Source organism: Bos indicus, chromosome 5 (assembly GCF_029378745.1).
Source record: "Bos indicus isolate NIAB-ARS_2022 breed Sahiwal x Tharparkar chromosome 5, NIAB-ARS_B.indTharparkar_mat_pri_1.0, whole genome shotgun sequence".
NCBI lineage: Eukaryota > Metazoa > Chordata > Mammalia > Artiodactyla > Bovidae > Bos > Bos indicus.
The window spans coordinates 66,345,490-66,354,290 of NC_091764.1; the positions used below are offsets into that span (position 1 = coordinate 66,345,490).

General features: G+C 42.3%; 1 non-coding gene across 1 annotated transcript; it reads right to left on the reverse strand.

The window, feature by feature from the left end:
* Positions 1 to 3,112: 3,112 nt before the first annotated feature.
* LOC139183390 (U6 spliceosomal RNA) lies at positions 3,113 to 3,219 on the reverse strand. Its single transcript, XR_011566977.1, has one exon. It is a non-coding gene; the product is annotated as a U6 spliceosomal RNA (small nuclear RNA).
* Between the last annotated feature and the right edge of the window lie 5,582 nt (positions 3,220 to 8,801).

Below are 8,801 nucleotides of genomic sequence, written 5' to 3' on the forward strand. Positions count from 1 at the left end.
GAGAGGTTCAGGAAGAGGGTGGAGGTGGGAAAGGCATTTATACTAGATAACATAAGACAACATCTTATGTGTGCAAAATAAGGAGAAAAGAAGTTTGAAGGCAGGAACAGTTACTTTGGCTGAATGGGATGTAAAATCCTAAGTGTTATGAACAGCACCTTCAAGACAGCCTCTGGTCCAATAATCTTCATTTTACTGATGAGGACCAAAGTGGTTAAGAGAAACTTTTTTGCTTTATCTATTACCATTTTATTTGTTTTTGTGGGAAACATTTTTTTAAAAATTTTTTGTTAGAAGAGAATTTTTTACAAATTGGTAGCAGAATGCCATGAAACGAACCAGGACCAGAGCTCTAGTCCCTCCAAGGTCTGCAACTTCCCACTGGGACTTTGATACACTGGAAGGAGAAAAGGGTCAACCCAGGTGGGCAAGAAAGATGGGAACAAAGGCTAAAATATAGGATTGCCAAAACATGTTCCACAGACAGTTAAGTAGATGGTTGTGGTTACAGTGGGCGATTCATGTTGGTAAGGAGTGGGAAAAGCAGGGCCATGTATATGGGTTTTTAAATACTAAATGGAAGGACTGTGAGTCTTTCTTTTGGCAAAGATGGAGCCACGTAGGATTTTGGAGCTGGTTATTGTTATGTGACTCTTAATTAGGCTCCACACAAAGAATATGTCACAGGACTCTGGGCCCATTAAGCACAAGAGGAGTTGGCAGAGGCATCTTCCCAACAACTTGCAGTCCAGAGCTCCAGCACCTGAGTACTCCAGGGCTCTGACCTGACTCCCACCTAGCTACCAGACACATCCCTTGCCATTCTCTTCCTTGATTTCAGACCCCAGCAACACCAGGATGCTTTCAGGTTGATGCAATTCATAATTCCATGTTTTAGTGGATTAAAGCAAAATTCACTTCTAATGCGTGCCACGTGTCAGTTGCAAGTCAGCAAAATGACTCTGATCAGTGGTTCAGCCCTCCAGAATGATCAAATTTCCATCTCAAAACATATTTCATGGTGGCCAAGGCAGCGAAAGAGAGACCAGCAAACCATGAGTCCAGAGTTTTAAAGCTGCTGCCCAGAGGTACCACATTACTTGTTCACATGTTACATGCTATTGGCCAAAAAAAAGTCACATATCCAAGACTGCCTCCAGGGAGCAGGAAAAGATATAATCCTCCTTAGGGAGAGGCAGGTAACACAGTTTACTACAGCACCACCACAGCCCCTTCCCCAACACACACACACCTCAGCCCTGTGGAACTTGGGTTCTGTGCTCCTTTAGTGCCCCAAACACACTGGTATTCTCCTATTTGTCCTCTTCCTGGTCATCAGTCTATCTGCCAGGTGCCAGGCTAAATGTTTCCCATCCTCTCATTCAATCTTCAAAGTGACTTTATGGACTCAGTGTGGTTATTAACCCCATTTTACAGAGAAAAACACTGAGGTAGAGAGATTATTAGTTCTCTCTAAATTCTTCCCTCTGTCCTCTTCTTTTGGATTTGTGCCAGGTACAAGTTTGCTGGGGAAAGCATAGAACTACCTGTAGGCAGGCCCAGGAAGGGACAGGTGTTCCTTAAGTGCTCTTACATGGGAGGGGCTTTTTGTCTGCTCTTCCTTCTTTGTAACTAAGAATCTGGGCCATGCATATGATGGTGATGACAGCAAGCATCCATGTGATTTATGGCACTTATATATGGGTCAGATGTCATTTTTAGTTCTGTACATATCAATATATTTAATTCTCACAGCACTCTTGAGAGGAAATGCTATGATTATACCTACTTTACAGATAATGAAACTGAGTCATAGAGGTTAACTTGTGACTTACTCAAGGTGACACAGCTCGTAAGCAGCAGAGCCTGAGTTTGATCCCAGATAGTCTGTCTCTGAAGTTTACACCCTTAACCTCTATAACAATTATGAGTGCTTGCTATGGGCCAAGTTCTGTTCTTTTTTTTTTTTTAATTTTTTTTTTATTGAAGGATAATTGCTTTACAGAATTTTGTTTTCTGTCAAACCTCAACATTAATCAGCCATAGGTGTACCCCTTTTTTTTTTCTCTCTCATCGCATTTCCCCTCTTCTGGGCTTTTTTTTTTTTTTAATTTTATTTTATTTTTAAACTTTACATAATTGTATTAGTTTTGCCAAATATCAAAATGAATCCGCCACAGGTATACATGTCTTCCCCATCCTGAACCCTCCTCCCTCCTCCCTCCCCATACCATCTCTCTGGGTCGTCCCAGTGCACTAGCCCCAAGCATCCAGTATCGTGCATCGAACCTGGACTGGCAACTCGTTTCATACATGATATTTTACATGTTTCAATGTCATTCTCCCAAATCTTCCCACCCTCTCCCTCTCCCACAGAGTCCATAAGACTGTTCTATACATCAGTGTCTCTTTTGCTGTCTCGTACACCGGGTTATTGTTACCATCTTTCTAAATTCCATATATATGCATTAGTATACTGTATTGGTGTTTTTCCTTCTGGCTTACTTCACTCTGTATAATAGGCTCCAGTTTCATCCACCTCATTAGAACTGAATCAAATGTATTCTTTTTAATGGCTGAGTAATACTCCATTGTGTATATGTACCACAGCTTTCTTATCCATTCATCTGCTGATGGACATCTAGGTTGCTTCCATGTCCTGGCTATTATAAACAGTGCTGCGATGAACATTGGGGTACATGTGCTTCTTTCAATTCTGGTTTCCTCAGTGTGTATGCCCAGCAGTGGGATTGCTGGATCATAAGGCAGTTCTATTTCCAGTTTTTTAAGGAATCTCCACACTGTTCTCCATAGTGGCTGTACTAGTTTGCATTCCCACCAACAGTGTAAGAGGGTTCCCTTTTCTCCACACCCTCTCCAGCATTTATTATTTGTAGACTTTTGGATCACAGCCATTCTGACTGGTGTGAAATGGTACCTCATAGTGGTTTTGATTTGCATTTCTCTGATAATGAGTGATGTTGAGCATCTTTTCATGTGTTTGTTAGCCATCTGTATGTCTTCTTTGGAGAAATGTCTATTTAGTTCTTTGGCCTATTTTTTGATTGGATCATTTATTTTTCTGGAGTTGAGCTGTAGGAGTTGCTTGTATAAAAATATGGAACGCTTCACGAATTTGCGTGTCATCCTTGCACAGGGGCCATGCTAATCTTCTCTGTATTGTTCCAATTTTAGTATATGTGCTGCCGAAGTGAGCACCAAGTTCTGTTCTAAGTGTTTACATGTATTAACCCATTTGCCATATGCAACAAGCAACTTTCAGATGTATTTTATTAATATATTGGAGTATTGTTAGTTTCAGGTTTACAGCAAAGTGATTCAGTTACACACACACACACATATATATATATATTCAGTTTACATATTGTTATATGTATTGTTATTATTGTTGTTAATAATTGTTATTATTATACAACATATTATTGTATGTTATTGTTATAACCTGAATTGTTATATTCAGGTTTATAGCAAAGTGATTCAGTTACATATATATATATTCAATATATATATATATTCAGTTACATACACACACACATATATATATATATATATATATATAACCAACTCACAAAGAGTCAGTTCAGTTCAGTTGCTCAGTCGTGTCCAGCTCTTTGTGACCCCAAGAACTGCAGCACACCAGGCCTCCCTGTCCATCACCAACTCCGAGAGTCCACCCAAACCCATGTCCATTAAGTCAGTAATGCCATCCAACCATCTTATCCTCTGTCATCCCCTTCTCCTCCTGCCCTCAATCTTTCCCAGCATCAGGGTCTTTTCAAATGAGTCAGCTCTTCACATCAGGTGGCCAAGGTATTGGAGTTTCAGCTTCAACATCAGTCCTTCCAATGAACACCCAGGATATTCTTTTACAAATTATTTTCCCATTTAGATGATTACAGAGTATCAAGCAGAGTTCCCTGTGATATATGGTAGATCTTTATTGGCTATCTATTTTAAATATATCCGTGTGTATATGTCAATCCTTAACTCCCAATCTATTCCTCTCCCCCCTCAACTTTCCCGCTAGTAACCATAAGTTTTTTCTCTAAGTCTGTGAGTCCATTTCTGTTTAAGTTCATTTTTATCATTTTATTTTAGATTCCACATATAAGAGACATTTGATGTAGGTATGCTTATTTGCATTGGACACAAAGGAAGCTGAGGCACAGAGGTTAAGTAACTTGTCCAAGTTCACACAGAGGTAATTGGCAGAGCTAGAGGTTTAAATACAGAAAGTCAGAATCCAGAGCCAGCACTCTCAGGTACCATGCACTATTATCACAGTACTGGTTCATATAACTTACTGAACACAGAGCTCTCTATAATGGGACCAGATAGGTATAAGTCTGGATTGAACAAGGACAACACTGTTTCTTTTATCCCATGGAATAAGCTCTGTATTGTTCAGTGAGTAGATGAGTTCATACTTATTTATTAAACCCAATGAAGTACCAGGGAGAAGGCAATGGCACCCCACTCCAGTACTGTTGCCCGGAAAATCCCATGGATGGAGGAGCCTGGTAGGCTGCAATCCATGGGGTCGCTAAGAGTCAGACACAACTGAGCGACTTCACTTTCACTTTCCACTTTCATGCATTGGAGAAGGAAATGGCAACCCACTCCAGTGTTCTTGCCTGGAGAATCCCATGGATGGAGAAGCCTGGTAGGCTGCAGTCCATGGGGTCTCACAGAGTCGGACACGACTGAAGTGACTTAGCAGCAGCATTAAGTACCAGGCACTGTTGTAGATACCCAGGATATAAAATTGAGCAGAACAGTTAGATTCTTGCCCTGTAGAGTCTACATTTTAATGGGGAGAGTCAGATAGTTCAGTTCAGTCTCTCAGTTGTGTCCGACTCTTTGCGACCCCATGAACCACAGCATGCCAGGCCTCCCTGTCCATCACCAACTCCTGGAGTCCACCCAAACCCATGTCCATTGAGTCGGTGTTGCCATCCAATCATCTCATCCTCTGTCGTCCCCTTCTCCTCCTGCCCTCAATCTTTCCCAGCATCAGGGTCTTTTCAAATGAGTCATCTCTTCGCATCAGGTGGTCAAAGTATTGTAGTTTCAGCTTCAACATCAGTCCTTCCAATGAACACCCAGGACTGGTCTCCTTTAGGGTGGACTGGTTGGATCTCCTTGCAGGCCAAGGGACTCTCAAGAGTCTTCTCCAACACCACAGTTCAAAAGCATCAAATCTTCTCTCAGCTTTCTTTATAGTCCAACTCTCACATCCATACATGACCACTGGAAAAACCATAGCCTTGACTAGACGGACCTTTGTTGGCAAAGTGATGTCTCTGCTTTTTAATATGCTGTCTAGATTGGTCATAACTTTCCTTCTAAGGAGTAAGCATCTTTTAATTTCATGGCTGCAATCACCATCTGCAGTGATTTTGGAGCCCCCCAAAATAAAGTCAGCCACTGTTTCCACTGCTTCCCCATCTATTTGCCATGAAGTGATAGGACCGGATGCCATGCATGATATTAGTTTTCTGAATGTTGAGCTTTAAGCCAATTTTTTCACTCTCCTCTTTCACTTTCATCAAGAGGCTCTTTAGTTCTTTGTGTTCTGCCCTAAGGGTGGTGTCATCTGCACATCTGAGGTTATTGATATTCCTCCCAGCAGTCTTGATTCCAGCTTGTGCTTCATCCAGCCCAGTGTTTCTCATGATGTACTCTGGATATAAGTTAAATAAGCAGGGTGACAATATATAGCCTTGATGTACTCGTTTTCCTATTTGGAACCAGTCTGTTTCATGTCCAGTTCTAACTGTTGCTTCCTGACTTGCATACAGATTTCTCAAGAGGCAGGTCAGGTGGTCTGGTATTCCCATCTCTTTCAGAATTTTCTACAGTTTATTGTGATCCACACAGTCAAAGGCTTTGGCATAGTCAATAAAGCAGAAATAGATGTTTTTCTGGAACTCTCTTGCTTTTTCCATGATCCAGCAGATGTTGAAAATTTGATCTCTGGTTCCTCTGCCTTTTCTAAAACCAGCTTGAAGATCTGGAAGTTCACAGTTCACATATTGCTGAAGCTTGGCTTGGAGAATTTTGAGCATTACTTTCCTAGCCTGTGAGATGAGTGCAATTGTGTGGTAGTTTGAGCATTCTTTGGCATTGCCTTTCTTTGGGATTGGAATGAAAACTGATCTTTTCCAGTCCTGTGGCCACTGCTGAGTTTTCCACATTTGCTGGCCTATTGAGTGCAGCACTTTCACAGCATCATCTTTCAGGATTTGAAATAGCTCAACTGGAATTCCATCACCTCCACTAGCTTTGCTCGTAGTGATGCTTCCTAAGGCCCACTTGACATCACATTCCAGGATGTCTGGCTCTAGGTGAATGTGAATGATCACACCATCATGATTATCTGGGTTGTGAAGATCTTTTTTGTACAGTTCTGTGTATTCTTGCCACCTCTTCTTAATATCTTCATCTTCTGTTAGGTCCATACCATTTCTGTTCTTCATTGAGCCCATCTTTGCATGAAATGTTCCCTTGGTATCTCTAATTTTCTTGAAGAGATCTCTAGTCTTTACCATTCTATTGTTTTCCTCTATACCAACAAATAAGTGAGTGATAAGTGCTAGGGAGAAAAGTTAAGGAGGGAAGGGAGACAGAATTAAAGGGAAGGGGAGTTGCTTATTTGGACCGGGAAGTTAGAGATAGAGTCTTGAGAAGGTAAGGAGGTGAACTGTGCTGGTACTTGTGAGCGAGAAAAGCATGTGCAAAGGCACAGTGGTTGGGGTGAGAGTGTCAGGCTTGAGGAGTATCAAGGAAGCCAGTGTGGCCACAGCAGACTGGGTGAGACAGAGAATGCTGGAACAGAAAGGACAGTGGGAAGTGTGGCTGGAGGGATCGTTTAGGGCCTCAAAGGCCATCATGAGGCCTTTGCATCTCATTTTAAGTGAGAGGGTGCCTCTGGAGGGCGTTCAGCAGTCGAGTCACAATCTGTGAGTGGCATTTCAGCTGCCATGTGGAGCACAGGAAAACCGAATGCTCACCAAGAGGGGGTGGTTGAATAAATTATAGTACAGTCAAACCACGGATTAAGCCATTACAGAGATTGACTTAGAGCTTGCTGCTTGATTTGGAGGGAATTCCAACGAAGAAATGCTGAGTGAAAAAGCCAAAAAGCAGGAAAGCATGCACAACATCCTATTTTTGTAAGGCTTTCACCACTTTCCATATGCAATATAAACATACATTTCTCAATACAATTATGGATGCATGGAGGAAATGACAGGAGACACACATTAGATTGTTCACAGGGGCTGTGCAGTTAAGAGTGTGATATTTGCAAGGGAGAGAATAGGAAGGAAGATGCCAAGTTAAAAAGATGATTGTTTTTAAAAAACAGTATGTACAATACACAAAGCAAACAACAGGGACCTACTGTATAGCATGGGGAACTATATTCAATATCTTGTAGTAACCTAAATGGAAAAGAATCTGAAAAAGAATATATGCATGTGTATGTATACAAAACTGAATCTCTTTGCTGTATACCTGAAACTGTCAAACTTTATAGATCAACTGTACTTCAGTGGAAAAAAAACACAGTAGGTCAATGTGAATGTATGTAATGCCATCGAGCTATATATATTTAAAAATGGTTAAAATGGTGAATTTCACAATTGAGAGGGGAAAGAAAAGAAAGGAAGCCCCGTGTGACTGTAAATCCACTATTCATAGTGGTCGGGGGCCCGTGAAGACTGTATCTGGGAGAACTTGCCCAAGTGTATGGCTGCCTCTCTTGGAACCCTTACTCAAAGTGGTCCACGTCTCACCACTTCAGTTACCCTGGTGTTCCCTCCACCATTCTGATCTCACAACCTAGTTAAGTGTGCCCAGATGTGGAAGCTCCCAGGGCAGGATGGATGGTGGTGGCCATTGGGCACAGAGACAAGGACATGAAGACAGCCTCACTGTGAAGCATCACCTTCAGAGGGAAACTGGCTGAGCCAGGAAAATGCTAGAAGCATGCTCTGGCAGAAAGAGGGGTGACGAAGTCTGATGAGAGCAAAGGCAATAATCCCACTGGAATTTCCAAAAGTTATCCAAGACTCCACTCCAATGCCAGTTGCATTGAACCCTTTTTTAAACTTTTCACCTTCCTTTCTTAAGTCTGTTTGAGATAAATCTGTCTCCCCAAGGAGGAGAGACACTCATCTCACTGGACCAGAAGCAGCAGCACGTCACCAAAGCACCTGAGCTGCAGTTGTCTGCCAACCTGGTCTGAGACCGTGGTCTTCAGTTAGGAGAAATCTTTCCTGGTTTCATTTCAAGTGCTTTATTAGGCACGGGGCATCCTCTTTCTTACTCATCCTTTCTCCTTAACCAGCCTCTTCCATCATGTCCTTTAAAAGAAGAGGGAGTTCCATGGGTGGCATGCGTGAGCTCTTGGCAGACACCTGGTAGCACTGACTATACTCTTGACACAGGACTTCACCTGCAGAGACCAACATGTCTCCACAAGGAACCCGTCCTCTGTCAGGGCAATCAATGCAGGAGAGGAGTTGGTGCTGAGGATCCAGGCTGATGGGAGGAGGAAGAAGCAGTATCATGTCCATAACTTGGTTCCATTCCCCCTGGAGAACTGTGTGGCTGGAAAGAAGTTACTGCTTCACTTGTGGTCGCAGTTCAGTTGCTAAGTCATATCTGACTATAGAAACTTCAAGGACTGTCACCCTTGCAGGAAAGACTTACCTGTGGGCCAGGGCAGGTGGAAAAGAGCCACTTCTAAATGTGATGGAGCAATTACAGTTACA